This window comes from Glycine max, chromosome 9 (assembly GCF_000004515.6).
Source record: "Glycine max cultivar Williams 82 chromosome 9, Glycine_max_v4.0, whole genome shotgun sequence".
NCBI classification, from domain to species: Eukaryota; Viridiplantae; Streptophyta; class Magnoliopsida; order Fabales; family Fabaceae; genus Glycine; species Glycine max.
The window spans coordinates 25,794,594-25,815,130 of NC_038245.2; positions in this window are offsets into that span (position 1 = coordinate 25,794,594).

The following is a 20,537-nucleotide window of genomic DNA, read 5'->3' on the forward strand; positions in this document are numbered from 1 at the left end:
GTGCTTTAAATGTCTTATAAGAGGACACACTACTTCTCAATGCCCCACCACAAAAACCATGATTATGAGGGACCAAGACATTTATAGTAGCCAAGATGAGGCTACTACTTCACCTTCCTCTAGTGAAAGTGAAGAAGCAAAAGGGAAAGAATGTAGTGAAGAAATCTACCCCCAAGAAGATGGACAACCATTAGTGGTTAAAGAGAAGTGTAAGGAGGTAAATGTCTCCTCCAAGAGGTTAGCTAAGAAGGAAACTCATTTTACAATAAAGACAAACATTAAAGAAACTTTCCCTCTTAGACAACCTCCACATTTTCTCTTTTGTAAAAAGACACTTGCTAGCATTGCCACACCTCTTGGGCTTGAGTTTATTCCTCAAGTAAAGAAGTTGTTGGATGAGGGTTTGGTTCGCAAGAGCTTAAATCCTTGTGTTTTGTTGGTGCCCAAAATAGGTATTATTAGGCACCAAGTCCATAAAATAGGTGGTATGATGAATGTTTTGAGTGGTGCAACACTCTTTTGTAAAATCACTCATGCACCCAACATCTTCATGATTTGTGTACATAGGGACCCATTAGGTAGGTTTGTTCTTATTTTTAGTTTCAATACAAACTTAGGTACTCATATGGGACACCTTAGGTTTGTCATACTTTTTGGTAGGAATAATCATTATGAAAATACAGAAAAAGGTATGTTTTATTGCGTTACTTTTCTTAATTTTTCAAATAGTGATCAAGGGGTTCCCATGAACCCTAAGAGAATAAAGGTCATTCCTGAGTGGCCCACTCCACCAAGTATAAGAAAACTTTGGGGCTTCCATGACTTAACAAACTTTTACAAAAGGTTTGTCCCATATTTTTATATACTTGTAGCACCACTCATTGAGTTGGTGAGAAACCATGTTCTTTCATGGGAAGATGCCCAGGAAATGGGTTTTCAGACCTTACCTTACTTCAAAATACCAAACACCACTAATACATATGTTTTTGTTCTTTTTACAGGTGTTGCGGGAAGGAGCCCAGAGTATGAAGAACCTTGGGATTTGAGGTCAAATCCTTTCCAAGGTGGAGGGAATGATGCAATCCTACCCCGCAAGGGCATTGGATAGAAGACTCAAAGTAGATTGGGCCAGAGATCCAAGGGAAGGCCCTAGGGTTCTCACGAGCCTTAGGGTATATTTTGAGCCCATGGGCTAAGTATGAGCCCGCTTATCTTTGTAAATATTAGAATAGGTTTTTTTCCTTCATTTAGGCCTTGTATTTTGGCCATTCTAGTAGTATAGGGTTTTACCCTTGTATTTCAAGGCATTTTGAGTAGTCTTTGTAGTAGGGACATTTTTTGTATTTTCATGTATTTTGTCATGGGGGTGAGCTTAGCTATTATAGGGGGTGTGTAGCTAAGTTCTAGCTTCTCATCTCAAGGAGGTGAGCTTAGCTATTAGAGAGGTGTGTGTAGCTAAGCTCTAGCTTCTTTAGGAATCTTTTCAAGGAAGCTTCTCAAGGAGGTGAGATTAGTTATTAGAGGGGTGTGTGTAGCTAAGCTCTAGCTTCTCAAGGAAGTTTTCTCAAGAAAACTTCTCAAGGAAGCTACCTAGTCTATAAATAGAAACATGTGTAACACTTGTTGTAACTTTGATGAATGAAAGTCTTATGAGATACACTTCAAAGTTCCACTTCTTTCCCTCTTTTATTCCTTCAATTTCGTGCTCCCCCCTTCTCTCTTTCTTTTCCTCCATTGAAGCATCCTCTCCAAGCTTCTTATCCAAGGCTCATCTTGGTGGTGAAGCTCCTTCTTCCTTGGCTTATTCCCTAGTGGATGGTGCCTCCCCTCTCCTCTTCTCCTTTGCCTTCCGCTGCATCTCCATGGTGAAAAATCACCATTGAAGGACCTCAATGAAGCTCAAAGATCCAGCCTCCATAGAAGCTCCACAAGCAAGCTTCCATCAAAACTCCACCTCCTTTTGCAACAGATTGGATAGTGGAAGGGCCACTTTGCTAAAATCCTTGATAAAGCGCCTATAAAACCCTGCATGACCAAGAAAAGAACAAACCTCTCGCACGCAAGAGGGGTAAGGCAATTGTGAAATAACAGCTATACCTTGTTCTACCATGAAGTGACATTTTTCAAAATTCAGCACAAGGTTAGTTTCAATACATCTACTAAGAACTCTATCTAGACTATCCAAACATGTATCAAAAGAGGATTCATAAACAGTAAAATCATCCATAAACACCTGTATGCAACTCTCTAAAAAATCATTGAAAATGCTAAGCATACACCGCTGGAAGGTACCAGGGGCGTTGCATTGGCCAAAGGGCATCCTCCTATAGACAAAAGTGCCAAAGGGACAAGTGAATGTGGTCTTTTCTTGATCCTCAGGAGCAATATGAATTTGTAAATAACCAGAAAAACCATCAAGAAAATAGTAATGAGACTTACCTACCAAGCGCTCAAGCATTTGGTCAATGAATGGCAGGGGAAAATGATCTTTTCTGGTTACCTGGTTCAGCCTCCTATAATCAATGCAGACTCACTAGCTGTTTTGCACTCTTGTGGGGATAAGCTTACCCCTTTCATTCTTAATCACTGTGAGGCCTGTCTTCTTAGGAACCACTTGGACTGGGCTCACCCACTGGCTGTCAGAGATGGGGTAGATGATTTGAGCTTGTAAGAGCTTGGTCACTTCCTTTTTCACCACATCTAGAATGACGGGGTTGAGTCGCCGCTATGGCTGCCTCACTAGCTTAGCTCCACCTCCAAAAGTATCCTATGCATGCAGGTAGATGGGCTAATACCAGGAATGTCTGCTAAAGTCCATCCAATGGCTTTCTTGTGCTTCTTGAGCACTAGCAACAACTTCTCCTCTTGCTCAGCAATAAGGGAGGCAGAGATGATCACTGGAAAATTTTCCTTGTCCTCCAAGTAAGTATATTTGAGGGTTGTTGGTAAGGGCTTCAACTCTGGTGTGGGTGGTGGCTGAACAGTGGGAGGAACCAAGGTAGGAGAAGAGGAAGGTTCCTCAGCCTGTACCTCATAAAGCAAGTCAGAAGTGTATGTACTTCTTGCAACATGGTTAGTGCATTCTGACTCTAGAAAATCAACATCAAGAGGTACAACACCCAGAAAATCAGAACCAGACATAAAAATGAATCAGAATCAAAACCAGACAAATTCAAATTCACTCTCAGCATAAAAATCAGATACAGGATCAAATTCAAACTCAGATTCAGATTCAATGCATAAGGAATGGCAAGTATGCAGATCAGATAAAAATGAATGTTTCCTACCATGAAGAACAGAATCAAAATCAAAATCAAACATATAATCATCAACAATCTGATCAATTATCTCAGCACGAAAAATAGAATGATCCTCAGATGGATGTTTCATGGCATCAAGAATGTTAAAATGAACAACAATATCACCAAATTCCATAGACAATGTGCCAGCATAAACATCTATCTTGGTTTGGGCTGTTTTCATAAATGGCCTGCCTAAAATAATTGGAACTGAACCATGGGAAAATCCCTCTTCCATATTAAGAACATAAAAATCAACAGGAAAAATAAGTTCACCAACCCGAACCAACACATCCTCTATGAAACCTGCGGGGTAAGCAACACTTCTATTTGCCAAATGAATCACCACATCTGTAGATTGCAAAGGTCCAAGAGATAAAGAATTGAAAATGAACAGAGGCATGACACTAACTGATGCTCCTAGATCTAGCATGGAATTCTCAAATTTACTATTCTCAATAATGCAAGGTATACAGAAAGTACCTGGGTCCTTACATTTCTCAGGAATGTGAGGAACAGATTTACCTATCAATGCTGACACATTTCTGCCCATGCTAATCCTTTCATTGCCTTTGAGCTTCCTTTTGTGGGTGCACAACTCCTTTAGAAACTTGGCATATCTTGGAATCTGCTTGATGGCATCTAGCAGAGGTATGTTCACCTCTACTTTCCTGAAGGTCTCCAAGATCTCCTTTTCTGCTTCTTTCATCTTTTTGTATGGAATTGCTCTAGGTGGGAATGGAAGAGGGATATGAGGTTGTTGTAAGTCAGAATTACTAGAAGAAGGTCCACCTGCATGAAAATTTTTGTTAGGAAGCTTTCTCTGTTGTGCAACTATCTCATCCTCTTTTTCAGGTGTAGAATGAAGCTTGATAGGTTCAGGTCCAGGTGCTGCTACTGGTGGAGGCACTTGAATTTGGTTGTCAGACCTCAAGGTGATGACACTCACATTTTTTGGATTCTGCACAGTTTGTGAAGACAATTTGTCAGAATTTTGGGACTGAGCTTGGTTCAACTGAGTAGCCATCTGCCCCATCTGATTTGTCAGACTCTGAATGGAGGCTCTTGTCTCTTTCTAAAATTGCATATTCTGGATTGTCATTTGTCTCACTAACTCTTCTAAGGAAGGTTGAGAAGGTGCCTCAGTTACTTGTTGTCTTTGTTGTTGTTGTTGTTGTTGTTGTTGTTGCATTGGAGGAGGAACATATGGCTTGCTTGGACTAGCAGCATTCTGGAATGTAGGGACAGGCTGTTGTTGTTGTGGAGGACTTGCCCATCTCAGATTTGGATGATTCCTCCAACCTGGATTGTATCTGTTGCTTGAAAGATCATAATTATTCTGTTGTTGTTGGTTTTACTGCTAAGGGGGTCTATTATAAAATGTTTGCAACATAAGCTTTAGGTTGCTCTTTGACTCCAGATTGCTGCAAAGAAGGACAAAGATCTGTATGGTGATCTGCAGAAGAACATAGACCACAGACTCTTGCAACAGGTGCAGATTTTTGATTCATGGCAAGCTGAGTTACTAGGTTGACCAAGGCATCAAATTTTCCCTCAAGCTTTTTATTTTTAATAGATGAAGATGAATCCGTGGCCACCTCATGAACTCCTCTAAGGACAATAGCATCATTTCTTGCACTGAATTGTTGGGAGTTGGAAGCCATCTTCTCAATCAAATTCCTGGCCTCAGCAGGGGTCATATCACCAAGGGCTCCACCATTGGCAGCATCAATCATACTCCTCTCCATGTTGCTAAATCCCTCATAGAAATATTGCAGAAGGAGTTGCTCAGAAATGTGGTGGTGAGGACAGCTTGCACACAATTTCTTGAATCTTTCCCAGTACTCATACAAGCTCTCTCCACTAAGTTGCCTGATGCCTGAAATGTCTTTTCTGATGGCAGTGGTCCTAGATGCAGGGAAGAATTTCTCCAAGAACACCCTCTTAAGGTCATCCCAGCTGAAAATGGACCTGGGAGCAAGGTAGTATAGCCAATCTTTTGCCACTCCCTCCAGAGAATGAGGAAAAACCTTTAGAAAGATATGATCTTCTTGGACATCAGGGGGCTTCATGGTGGAACAAACAATATGGAACTCCTTAAGATGCTTATGAGGATCTTCACCTGCAAGACCATGAAACTTGGGCAGCAAATGTATTAGTCCAGTCTTGAGAACATATGGAACACCTTCATCAGGATATTGAATGCACAAGCTTTCATAAGTAAAATCAGGTGCAGCCATCTCCCTAAGAGTCCTCTCACGAGGTGGAGGTTGAGCCATGTTCTCAGTATGAAAATTAATAGTTGAATGCTCAAAATCAGAATATTCAGAATCACCAGCAACAGAGTACTTAGAATGCTCAAAATGTACAGAATGACCAGGATGCACACTATGCCTAACTAATCTATGAAATGTTCTATCTATTTCAGGATCAAAGGGTTGTAAATCACTTGGATTGCCCCTAGTCATGCACTATATGCAGCAAATACTGTGTTCTCAAACAAGCACCAGGGGAGGGTTAAAACTATAACTATAGTCAAATGATATCCAAATGAGCTAAAATTTTGTGAGCAACACCCTAAAATCATGAAAAGATAGCACAAAAAATTTCAAAGTCTAACTATGAAAATTGCCTAAGTAAAGTTTAGAAAAATAAGACAATAATACTAAAAAAAAAACAAAAAAAACATAGTTGCCATGGCATGGGAAATTTTCTTCTACCCCAAATGCATATATAATAATAGTCATTCTGATAATCGGAGCAAAAGTTATGGCCGTTTTAAGTTTTGCTAAACACAAGTCCCCAAAATTTTTGCCTCTCTCAAATTCAGCCACACCAAGTGCTTCTGGTATTTTTCACACAAAATATGGACCAAAATAAACTACCACACAAAAAATCAGCCAAAAATAACAACTCTAAATATTAAAACAAAAATTGCCAATTAAATTGTAAAATCAATCGCTAGTTCAGTCACTAAAACTGTTCACAGCATTACACAAAAAAAAAAAAAATCAGCATTACACAAAATCAGTTGCAATTTTGTGAGCAACTGAAATAGGGAAGCACTAAACAGGGGACGTGACTAAAATGCGAAACAGAACACTACACAAAACAAAACAACACGCTCACACACTAAACAACAAAGCTAGACTCAAAACAACTAAACATTATTATGAACCTTTGGCCCACTGCTCCCCGGCAACGGCGCCAAATTTGATCGAGGTCGTACCCGAATCAAATAAACATAAAAAATGAAGTATCTAGGAAATGATCCTAGGTCATCTCCCAACGAGCAATGGTCAACCAAACGTTCATAACAGATAGTAAGAAAACAGTAACGAATTTGGGGGGTTGTTTGTTTTTTTAAATTAAACAGTAAGCAAATTTGAATTAGAAAATAACAGAATTAAAACATGTTGTTTCCCCTTGATTCACAAGCAAGTCTCTTATCCTAGGTTACGAGAATTTATCCTTAATCAGTTCAACCACTTAATCCAAACCTAAATTAAATTACTAAGCGAAAATTAACATAAGGTTGTCATTATGTGATTAAGCAACACATACACCAATTAATCATGAACGAAACTGATCATTAAGCATGAACGTAAATTAAGCACAGAGACAATTAATCAAGCACTAAGCATGCATGGATTAATAGTAACAAACACAGAGTAATTGGTGAAGAGGAAAAACTGATCAGAATTCAATAGAAATAACAAAACCTCAAAGAGAGCTGTGCTTGATCCTCAAGAAAAAACAACGCTTGAGACTTAGCCTTCCATTAATCAGTAGAAAACAAAATTGTAGATTGAAGCAGAAACGAAATTGCAGAAAACGAATTTTATTCTACGTGAACAGTGTGCATGAACAATAAAAACTGGAATTCTAAAATCCTATAATTATTCTCCTCTTCCTCAAACTCTCTAAACTAAAACCTGTTAGACAAGTGGCCTCAGATATCTTAAGAAGGGGGGGTTGAATTAAGATATTCCAAACTACTTCCCCTAATTAAAAATCTATTTCACTTTTTATTCAAGTTATGAATTCCCTTAATGACAATCTTCTTAAATATTAATTCAAATAAAACAATTTGAATATGAATATAAAGCAATAATAAATAAAGGAGATTAAGGGAAGAGAGAATGCAAACTCAATTTTATACTGGTTCGGCCACACCCTTGTGCCTACGTCCAGTCCCCAAGCAACCTGCTTGAGAGTTCCACTATCTTGTAAATTCCTTTTACAAGTTCTAAACACACAAGGACAATCCTTCCTTTGTGTTTAGAATTTCTTTACAACAAGAGACTCACAGTCTCTTAATCCCTTAGAGAATGAGAAGAAGAAGAAGAACAAATCTCTCTAGAAAGAGATGGATTTTACAGATTGAGCACTCAAATAATTCCTTAATGAATTGCAATTGAATTGGCCAAGGAATTCTTAAGAGGATAAAATGAATTTGCTCTTTGAGAGGATAAACACTTTGTTGTTCTGAAAATCTCTGAGCAATTTCGTGTTTAAGTCACATATATATAGACCATTGGTGGTCATGAATAAAGCCTTTGAAAAGTTGTGACTCTTGAAATTATTTTTCTGAAAATCCTGTCTGGTAATCGATTACAGTAATTGTGTAATCGATTACAGCTTTTAAAATTTGAATTAAAACGTTTACTAACTGCTGGTAATCGATTACCAAAATCGTGTAATCGATTACACAGTCTAAAATTTCGAATTCAAATTTTTGTAGTTGTTATAAAACGTATTTGGCCACTGGTAATCGATTACATCCTCTGGTAATCGATTACCAGAGAGTAAAACCTTTGAGAAACACTTTTTAATTTAAATCACTTGGCCAAACCTTTGCTAATTCAATTAGGAATTCCCTTCCTAATATTCTAGTGATCATCTTGATGTTGTGACTTGTAATCTTGAAGTATTGTCTTGAATTTTAATCTTGAAAGGCCCATTTGCATCAATTGCAACACATCATCATGATCATCATCAAAACATCAAAGCCAATTGCATCTACAAAACCTTGGTGTTGTTATATAGGTTCTCAGTCCCAAAGCTTACAAATCTATCTTAAGTCCAAGCCCATACACGAAATAAAATAAAATCTAGACAAGATAAGATAAGATTGGATGAAATAAAATCGGGATAAAATAAAATCTAGATGAAATAAAATCTAGATAAGATAAGATTTGATAAAATAAAATTGTCTGCTCTCTTCAAGTCCAAGCCCAATTCTGGATTCAAGCTCAATTGCTTATAATTCTCCTGAAATTAAATTAAAAACACAAAATTTGTTAAGTAGGCCCAAATGATAAAACTGCATAATTAATTTGACAATTAAGGCTAATCAGTAATTAAAATGGTGACAAAAAAGGTTAAGAAATAGGAGAAAATAATGACACATCAAGTGCAAACTATGGATCTTCCACCAGTGGCAATAGATAATCAACCAGTTCCGATTCCATTAGCTATCCTGGCTCACAAGACCATTCCGTCAGATACAGGTCCGAGACAACTCGTGTTGGTGCAATGGAGGGGTCTTCATCCTGACGAAACATCTTGGGAGGAGTGGACGACCCTTAAAAATATTCATCACCTTGAGGACAAGGTGTTGTTTGAAGCGCGTGGGAATGATACGAGTAACAACGAAGAGCTACAAGTAGCAAAGCCCAATGTGAGTAATAGCAAGGAGTTGCAAACAGCAAGGCCCAAAGGCAAAGCCACACTCCCAGTCATTTGAAGGATTACGTATTAGTTGCATAATCGTTCACGTGCACATGCAAGTTAGTAGGAGCTACACTAGTATCTTCTAGAAGCTTAGGGAATAAGGAATATTATTGTTGAATCTGTTAGCTTTCTGTTATGTCGTTAGTATCCTGTGGCTCACATGTAGTAACAGTAATCTCTATAAATGTAAGGAAAGCGCTTGTGAAGGATAATAAGAAAAGCATTATCACAACTCTCTCTCTCTTTTCTATCTTCACGTCCCAAGCTGGTTACTTGGTGTGGTAGCCAAGTACCTAACACCAACATTGTTCATTGAGATGCTTGATTTTGTTGTCAAAAGTAATTGAAGTATATTTCCTCCCTTAATTTTGTTCCTTCATGTTATTTAGAGTAGTAGGCATTCAACAAGCACTTCATTTATTTTCCTAGATGAGGTGGACTATATTGATTATGAGTCAGTTTTTTTTAAAAAAAGTAATTTATCTTTAGAATGTGTTTGGATGGAGAAATTAAAAATTTTGAGAAATTTTAAATTCTAAGAATTTCAAATACTTCAATTGAAATTCTTTTATTTTCAAAATTTTGTGTTTGGATAAAAAAAAATTATGAGAATGAAAAAAAAAGAAAATATAGTTGATGTGCTAGTTATACATGTTTCTCTATGCTCACACCCGATCGATGTTTTAGGAGCTCAGACGGAAAAGACTATAAGAAAAGAATTTTAATTTCTCACCTTTTAGAAAGAAATTGAAATTCTAGATTTTTAGTTGTTTAAAATTCTGTTTTAAAATTCTAAAATTTTAAATTCTCATAAAAAGCATCCAAACAATGAATTCTAAATTACAGAAATTCAAATTCTTTGATAAATTACTTTCCTCGGTTAAAATTCTCTATCCAAACGCACTCTTAAGTGATTCTTATATAAGCAAAAGTTATTTTGTGATTGGTTATAATTATAAAGAGAACTTTTTTTTAAAATTAAAAGTGCTTTTTATCTTGTTTGGGTATGTCAATTATAAAAGTACTAACAAGAAAAATCAACATTCGAATTTCATGAAACTTCTCGTCTGGTTTTTTCAAGCAATGAAATAATGTTGTAAAATCATAAAGCATACAAGTGCTTTTATTTCAAAATTACAAAAAAAAGACCTTAAGGCACTACAATTTGACACTTGTCATGTTGTAAACACTTGTGTTGCTAACAAGTTTAATTTATTGAAACTCAGCAAAAAAAAAAAAAAGAAGCTTAATTTATTGAAAAAAAAGAATTAAAAAGTACATAGTAAAGTCTAAATTAGCAAAGTGGATTAAAATTATATATTTTTTAAAAGTGTATGATAAAATGTCTTAATTAAAAAATAAAGAGATTAAAATCATTGATTTTTAAAAAGAGGAATAAAATATCTCGATTAAAAGATTAAAGGACTAAAATCATAAATTTTAAAAAATAGGAAAACAAAAATTGTATTTTAGTCAAAATAAAAATGATTAATTAACTACATGTGGGTAAATGTATAAATATGAATAAATAACTGCTGCAATGGGGCCTAAAAAAATGTATAAATATGAAGTGAGAGAGTGTGATAATTGCATGAAAAATATTCTAAGAAAAACCCTTTATAAATTTTTTATATCAACCACAATAATAATTTTTAGCACTATCAAGCAATAATATTTTAAAAGTGATATTTGCATTAAATTCAAGATGAATTAAATTAATATTTATTCATAACATTTATTTAAAGAATATTTATCTATAACATAAAATCTAAAAGAAAAAAAGTCAAATATTAATTCATGAGAAATAGTAAACAGATAGAATTGTGATTGCACAATAAAAATGTAAACATATGGACGTTAAAATAAATAGTTAAATTAGTATACGGGTCAATACATAATAAGATAAATTATAAAAAATATTAAATTTAAAGCCTGAAATTGTGATGACAAAATAGAAATTTTGACACACATGTTCATTGGAAATATTTATAATAATTTTAATGTGCTAATATGTATTCAGAAAATATATTAAATTAAAATTAATGTATACATCAATGTGAAATAAATAGTAAAAACAATAATTTTAATAAAAAAATGTAATAGCAAAATAAAAATGCAGTTTTTAAAAATAAATAAACACATTGGATTTTAATGAAAAACAATAATTTGAAATAATTTTAATTGTAAAGAAGATTTTTTTTTTTTTGGAAACTTAATAAACACATTGGTAGATTTTAAGAAATGAAAAATAGACCGTTTAAGTTAACAAATTGGTACAGTTTTTAAAACTAAACAAAATGAGGAGTTTTGATTAAACAATTGGTATATTTTTTAAAATAGAAAAATCAACATTTTAAATTAAAAAATTAGTAAAGTTTCAAAACTAAAACAAAATGAGCAGTTTTAAGTAACAAATTGGTAGATTTTTAAAATTAAAAAAAAATGGGTAGTTTTAATTAAGAATTTGGTAGTGGGCAGTTTTAAATTTCAGAAAATGAAAACAGTAAGTATAAGAAGTAAAATTGGAATTAATTATCTTTCTTACTCTTCTTTATTTTATTTAAAACATAATTAATTAAAAAAGTTGTTTAAAAAAATGAAATTTCAATCTGTTGAAAACAATTTTATTGGTTGATAGTTTGTTGTAACATACTAACCAGAAAGGTGATGATAAGAAAAATGCTTTTAATTTTTTCAAATGAAAACTGATTTTAGAAAATAAGGGTATATCCTTAATTTGCTTTTCAGAAGGACAAAAATCACTTCAATGACAAACGTAAGACTTAATAGAAGAGGGAAAAAAATGAAAGAAAGTAACAAAATGATAAGATAAGAAAAATAAAATAAAATTTTAATACAAAAATAATTTTAAAATAATTCTAAAATGAAAGTATTTTTTAAAAATAAGAAAAAAGTATATCCTTAATCTGATTTTCTAAAAATTATTCTCTTTAATATGACAAACATGAGAATCAGGAAAAAGATTTCCTTAATTTGATTTAAAAAAAGTCATTCCAATATAACAAACATAAGAATAATGAGAAAGAAGAAAAAAGAAGAGAAAAGAAGAAGAATTGCAATAAAAGAGAATAAAAGAAGATAGAATTTTAGTAAACTTTCCATATGTAAAAGCTAACATTAGGCTTCAGTGCGATGATTTTCTCCTAGTGATTGTACATTTTCCCTCAACTTGCACATGTTATTCTTTTAGGATCAAGTGATTTGCATCATTGCTGCCATACCCCATCCCTACCTACCACTAAAATAAGGTGAATCTCACGATATGACACAATTGCACATATAAAGTATCAACATTATTATTAGACAAAGAAGTCCACAAGTTAGTTCATTTTATTATTTCATTCTATTATTAGTTATCCTATGTATCACTTTAACTCAATCTTTTACTCATATACTGCTTACTCAAATATTTACTTAGGTTTTGGAGTCCCTTTTTTTTGCAGGTACCCTTCCCTTTCTTCAAGTGAAGGATATCAACGAATTCACCACCAAAAAGTTTATTAGAGTCAACCTTGATAGCGGTCAACTCTGACGTTAGATCGACTCCAAATTTTAGCAAGTACATTTGGCGTCCACCATGGGGTTGCAGTTAAACTCCCCCCATGACCACCTGCACATATGGTTAGCACACAATCCAGACTCTAGAGAGAGACACCCCCGGAAAATTCCAACCCTACTCCGATGACAACCATGATGGACAATGAACCACTCCAACAACTCCAAGCCCGCATCGTAGAGATAGAAAGATGCCATAAGGAAGAACATAGAAAAATGAAGACCGATCATGATGAATTGAAAGCTCACATTAGACGTCCCCAAGAAGACGAGCACTGCGCTCACATGATTAACAAATACACCCAGTGAGAGTCGTAGCCTCAATAGACTAGCAACACCATGGACAACAACATCTCTCACGCACATTGATACAAAGGGCGGATGACTCATCGACATCCTTTCATAGACCGAATCATGGAGGTCGACCCACCTCTAGGTTGGAAACCGCTCAACCTGTAACGTTACGATGGAACCACCGATGATATGAACCTTCATCGCACAATGGCTGACTTAGAATCATCTAGGATTAAACCTTGATGGAAAATTCGGAAATTGATTAAGAAAAGGATGGGAAATTGGCAAGATTCAAGGGTTGGACAATGGTTAATTTCTTGGGCCTTAATAAGGTGGATCTTGGCATAAAAGGGATGAATGAGATGGTAAAAACGTAGGTGAAGTGACAGCTAGATAGAAATATAGAAATGGCTATAACTCAAGCTACATAGTTCCAAATGATGTGATTCCAGAACGAGGTGAAAGATCTCGTTTTGAATTTCAATTTAGGCTCAAGAATCACTTAATTTGAGCGAGTAAAATGAGAATTATGGTCACGAGACAATTCTGTGCAGAATTGGATTTTCAGAAATTGTGGTTTGAAAGAATAAGGTTGAAGATGAAATGGTGGAAGGAAAGAATCACTCTTTCCGGCGAGGGAAATACACAAAGGATGTGAAAGTCCTTTGATATAGCCAGGGTGTTCTTGAATCACTCAAGAACTTAGGAGAATCACTCTCACTAAGATAAAAGAGATAAACTCTAATTTTTTTGAATAAAACTCAACTTGTCTTTATTGATAAAATGGTTCAGCTTATAAAGAAGCTTTACCATCAAATTTTACATATGCTTCATTAAAGGCAATTACAATCCACTTAAATTTAGTAATGATCCACTAATCTAGGGAATTAAAAGAACTTAATGGCTGAGTGTAACTGAAATTGTGGCAACCAAAAGTCACCCCAAAAGCCATCGAGCCAATCACCAATTGGTCTCCCAAAGGCTGATGCCTAAGCTACCAATTGGGCCCTTATTACAACTTGAACTAAACCAAAATAAAGCCCCTTTAGTTGATTAACCCAAAACATATTTTTGGTCAGCCAACTTTACATGGATTGAGACGAAGTGGCACCATTTAGTCCTCCTCCATTTGGACCATGATACAACTCACAACCTTGGACTTTTCTCCTTGAAACATGGGCTTGTATTCAAATAGTACGGACAACACTTGTTGAAGAGCTTCCTTTGCTTTCCTTGCTCTAGCCCTTGTCATAGGTCCTCCAAGTCCTTCAAGTGGATCCTTGCCCTTGCTCTTGGTCATGTCCTCATCAACCGACTTGGACGAGCACTTAGATGCATTCCTCACCAAGGCCAACCTCTACACTAATGGCGACATGATCTTATATCAATTCTTCCCTATGTCCCTCAAGAGAGCTGCATTGACATGGTATGGAGGGATCCTTCCCCGGTGATAGTTTTGACACCCTAGTCGATCGCTTTAGCTCTCAATATATGTTAGTCGTCTTATATGACTAACTTTTGTATAGAAAACTTTTACAAAATGTATATATTTTCCCCAATTTATGGTTTTTTTTTGTAGGATTGTAAATAAATTTTGTTTTGTTTTTATCTATGCTCAGTAGAAGCCTTGCTCATGGAATTAATGTAAATTTCTCTTCAATTTCAGGCAAAAAGGAGTTATTTTGAAGAAGTGCTAAAGTTGATGTCTCGCTAAGCGAGCTCAATGCGCTTAGCGAGTGTCATCCGCTAAGCGAGACATCAACGCGCTTAGCGGATATGAGGAATCTGGAAGGGAATCTATCATACAGGCATGCGCTCATTGCGTCATCAGCTTGCTCAGCGAGTCGTTTGTCTCCTTCCAGGCTTAGTGCGAGTTTGGTGCTGAGTGAAAATTCACTTACTCACGCTAAGCGTGACATCGAGGTTAGCGAGCCCTTTTTAAGCCTAATTTGCGCAGAATGAGAAGAGAGGTCTGAAGAGTCTCACGAGAAAGCGCTGAATAGCCGTAAGAGCTTGAAGAGTGAAATACACAAAGGCAAAGAACAGAGCAAAAGAGCAAGTTTTGATCTTTTAGGAAGATTTGTGAGTTTTTGAGTGATTGTGAGATTCCTAAAGGTGGAGGAGACATCCCGACTCCTTTGTAAGCAAGCAATTTCTCTTAATTCCTCTTCTTCATTGTAAAAGGAGCTTCCTTGCTATGGAAGGCTAAACCCTCAGTTGGGGATTCTTGCTGAGTAATTGATGTAAATTCTTTCCTTATCTAATTAAGGTTGTTTTATGTGTTCATTGTTTCTATCAGCACTTTATTATAGAATGCTTGTGGCTTGATCACCCATATGTATGTATTGTTAGGGGCTTTAGCATTGAAAGATGTATTGTCTCCTTAGAACTTGATAGAGCAGGATTAGGTTATCGTATGTCTGGACACGGAGTGCGGTAATCTAGTTTTTATTATGCTGTGATCATAAAGCTGTTCAATTAAGTTAAGTTCAACAAGAGACATCTGCGAACGAAATTTAATTAGAATTAGGCTAAACTCATGAGACATCGGTGTTAAGTACTTGAGCCTTCAACATAGAACACAAAAACAACTTTAATTAGAGAAACATCCTTAATTACATCAATTTGCTCAGTAAGAGGACCCAATGCCTTTAGATATCTGTTGTCACACTTACTTGCTCTCATTTATTGCTTTATAATTAGAATAAAACATAATTTACTTTCATTAAACATCATGATTTCTATTTGCAAATGCCTGCTTATTGAACAAACCTTTACCAAATAAACAAGTGCCCTGTGTTCGATACTCAGTTCACACTGTTTTAATTATTTACTTGACGACCCGGTGCACTTGCCGGTAGATTTCGCATCCACACAAACAAGTAGTATCACCAAGGGGCGAAACAATATCCAACAAGCCGATCGCATCATATGACTTCTACCGCCCTAGCTAGTCTATGCCAGGTAGATGACGAGCCACTTTACAAATTTATGGCACTGCATTCTATGTTGTTGGCCCTATGACTTGGAAATTTTGTTGACAGTTTGTGGAAGAAGCCTCCTAGTAGCATGGACAAGTAACGGGAATGAGCTAAGGGCTACATTCAGATGGAAGAAATGTCGAGATTCCGAAACGAAGTTCAACAAGCTGGACAAAAGCACAAGAAAGGAGAAAGTAGCCCAAGGACCGACCTACATAAGTCAGATAAGCGACACAAACTGGAAAAACGTCAACCCCTTCAAAGAGGATCAAGGTATGATTGCAATACACCCTTGACGGCAAATTGGGCCACCACCTTGAGTAAGCTTTCAATGTTGAGGTTTTGTTCACCTACTTCCACAGTTCCTTTTTCCAAAATTTGTAATTACTCGTTTTATGCGGAAGTGGTTTAACCGGCAAGTGCACCGGGTCGTCAAGTATTTAATTAAAATGGAATGATCCGAGTATCGAACACATGGAACTTGTTTATTTAGCCACGTTTTGTTCAATAATCATGCATTTTGTAAACAGAAATTAATAAATGTGAATTGAAGTAAAAGTGTAATATATCCTAATTAGAAAAATAGTAAACATGAGCAAATAAGTGTTAAAACAGTTATCTAAAAGCGTTGGGTCTTCCTACTGAACAAGTTGATGCAATTAAATATGTTTCTCTAATTAAGAATGTTTTTGTGTTCTATGCTGAAGGCTCCAGTACTAAACACCGATGTCTCATGAGTTTAGCCTAATTCTAATTAAACTTCGTTCGCAGATGTCTCTTGTTGAACTTAGAAAAATCAGAACAACATTATAATCACAACATAATAGAAAACTAAATTACTGCACTTCGTGTCTAGACTTACGGTTACCTAATCCTAACCTATCCAGTTCTAAGGAAACAATACATCTTTCAATGCTAAAGTTCCTAACAGCACACACCAATGGGTGATCAGACCAAAAGCATGTAACAATCAAGCACTGATAGAAGCAATGAACACATAAAACAAATTTAATTAGATATGAGAAAGAGTTTACATCAATTGTTCAATAGAATTCCCCAACTGAGGGTTTTAGCCTTCCATGGCAAGAAAACACCTTTTACACAAAAGAGAAGGAATCAGAAGAAATTGCTTGCTTATAGAAGAGGAGGGATGCCTCCTCTACCTCTTGGCACCTCATAATCACTCAAAAACTCCCTAATCTCTTTAAAAGTTGAGAACTTGGCTCCTTGCTCTGCTTCTTCGTTCTTTGCAGTCCACACTCCAAAGCTCTCTGTGGTGATTATTCTCTCTAAAAATTCACCCTCCAAATTCTCTTTTTCTTCTGATATTTCAGGCTTAAAAAGGGCTCACAGAATTCGCCATTGCACTTAGCGCCATTGTCGCGCTTAGCATGAGTAAGTGGATTTGAGCTTAGCGCCAATCTCGCGCTGAGCCTGGAAAGCGACAAATGACTCGCTTAGCGAGCTGATCTCGCGCTGAGCGCGAGCTTGCAATTCAGATGCTCTTCCAGATGCCTTCTTTATGCTAAGCACGCTGATGTTGCGCTTAGCCCAAGATGCGCGCTAAGCCCAATGCTTGTAGAGAATTTAACATTAAATCCAATCAAAGAGGCTCCTAATGAACAAAGATCAAAGCAAAGCCAACATTATGTACAATCCTACAAAAGAACTGTAAATTGGGGAAAAATATACACATTTTGTAAAAGTTTTCTATACAAAAGTTAGTCGTATAAGACGACTAACAAACTCTCCCAAAGAAAGAACAACTCACTTGTCCTCAAGTGATAATATCTACAGTGGTTATTCAAAATTGTGTTTGTCTCAAGAAAATTCAATCACATGAAATGAATGTCATAAAATGCTTCAATCAACAGCCCTTCACAAAACATGCAGCCTTTCAAAGATAGGAACAATTATTAAGCCTCAAAACTGAAATAAACTAGTAAGAATGACAAATATCAAGGAAGAATCATTAACCAAAGCCTCACGGTCACTGTTTCACTCAAGCACAAGTGTTTAGGCTTATCCATCAAGCAACAACCAACATAAGTCTCAATCTTTGCAAGTCATCTCATGCCATACGATTATAAACACACAAATTGAATCCGAAGGACTTTTCTAGGCTTGTAATGAGGCTGGGCTGCAAACAATTCATGGTTTTTCTAGGATGCAAAAGCTTCGATTCTAGGAGAGCATTCATCCATAGATCAACCTTTTTCTTTTTATTCCCAATCCTATTACTTGCCCCTTTCTTTACACTTAGCTTTCTTTATATTAGATGGCAGCACACTCACACTTTTATTTTATAATTACAATTTTTTTAACACATGCTTATTAACAGACTGTGTGCGTTGCTCTTTTCTTCCCCAGTGAAGTCTCCATTTCACTCTTTCACCTAGTAACTCCCCCAAATTTGGGACAAATTTGCCTTGAACCAAGATTCTTTTCTATGAATAATGCTTTCCTACAATCTAAGACAAGGTAGCAGGAGATAAAATGTACAGGCTCAAGGTTCAATCAATCAAACATACTTTCAGCTCAAACTGGGTGCAAGGGATTAATTCATTTATACACAAGGTAAGCTTTTTGGCTAAGTGGCTATTTACAATCAAAACATGGCCTTCATCATCCTCAAATTCATGCATTCATTCCATATTTCAGAGACTCATGCAAACATCATTACCCAATGTTGGTCGTTTCTCTCACAATTAAGATCACACTTCTCACCGGGTTACGATTAATGCATTCCTTCACAATCATTATGACAAGCTGACTAGCATTTTCAGTCATAATCCTAATTTCATGTTCTTTATCTTCTAATGACTGCATGTGATGAGAATCCTAAAACTGGCCAAATACAGGCTAAAGGCCCAAGTGGAGAAGGACGAAGGCCCAAGTGGAGAAGGACAAAGCCTCCGAGTGGAGAAGGATGATGGCCCAAGTGGAGAAGGATGAAGGCCCAGAGGCAGAGACATTATCAAGACTATTAATTGTTGCTGAAGGCCCACATTAATTTGAAGGCCCATAATAAATATGTTCTATTTTTATTAATAATTTTTATTTATTGTAATTTTGGCCCAAACTGTTTAAAAGGCCCATGTTTATTTTTATCTTTTTGTTCAGATACATTATAAGTATTGGTTTTTGTTTTCAATAAAAAAAACTTTTGGCACTTTCATAAAATTTGGTGAAAGCTTCTCTCTAGGTTCCTTGTTGAACCAATCTCAGACTTATCAAGGTAATCCTTGTGGCGTCTACTCTGACTTATCTTCCTTCACCGGAAGTGGCATCTACCCTGACTTATCTTCCTTCACTGGAAGTGGCGTCATCCAAAAAACTCTACAGCCTATATCAAACGTTCCGTCCCGTAAGGTTCACATCATCTGGTATCAGAGCTTCGGCTCTTGATACAGGTTTTATCCTATCCAAATCTTTTTCTTTGTATTATGTTCAGGTTTGTGTTTTTGTCCTAGTTCTGTTATTTGCATTCTTGTTCTTGTTCTTGTCAGGTTCTTGTTCTTGTTTCTTGTGTCTTTCACACTTTGTGTAAAAAAAAAAGTTGCAAAAATTTTGAAAAATATAAGTGGGTGTTTGATCTTTGAACACGAAATTGAGGCATTTAGAGGTGTTCTTTTGGAAAGAAAATAGTGGATCAAATCCCTTTATCTAGATTCTCCTCTGAATTTTGAGCGTTTTGATATATAGTGGGTCTTAAACAGACAACCGTAGCAAAAGTTATGAGCATTTGAAGTTTACTTGTCATATATGTTATCTTATATGTTATCCTATCTGTTATCTTATTTGTTATCATATCTGTAATCCAAATTAAATCTAATTTGTTATCCAAATTTGATCTGTTATCCAAATCAAATCAAATCAAAATTTGTTATTCAAATCAGATTTGTTATCCAAATCAAATCAAATCTAATTTGTTATCCAAATCAAATCCAATCTGCTATCCAAATCAAGTCTAATATGTTATCCAAATCAAATCTAAATCCAAATCAAGTCTAATCTGTTAACCAAAATCAAATCTGATTTATTATCCAAATTAAATCTGCTACACAGTGATAATTAAACTGTCTTTCTTGTTATATACCTTGTGTGTCAAATTTGATTCATCCAGGAACTTAAGAGGGAGTGAGTGGTAAAAGGCAAAAGTGAAAACATCACACAAAAGCCTATATTGAGAGCATCAAACACGAGTGAACTACCATCAAAGAGAGAAACACGTGAGTAGAGTGTGGTGAGGTCCTGAATTTTTTTTTAAAATTACTGCAAAATTCTTTGTTCCATAATCATGGCAGGAGTTGGTGACAATGGTGGTGTATATCATCAACTGGACGGATTTCTACGCTTATTACTGGACGCGATGACTACACAAATGCAACGTTTGTTGAAACGTAACAATGAAGAGCTCTACAGGAAAATAGAAGGACTAGAGCACCAAATGAATCCAAATGTTGGGAGACCTTATGGTGGCAACAGAAGGGTCAATGATGGATCGAACCGAATAGAGGGGCAAGACAAAATTGAGGGACTAAAACTCAATGTATCCTCTTTTAAAGGCAGGAGTGACCCAGACGCCTACCTTACCTGGGAGATGAAGATTCAGCATGCATTCTCCTACAATGATTATCCGGAAGAGCAG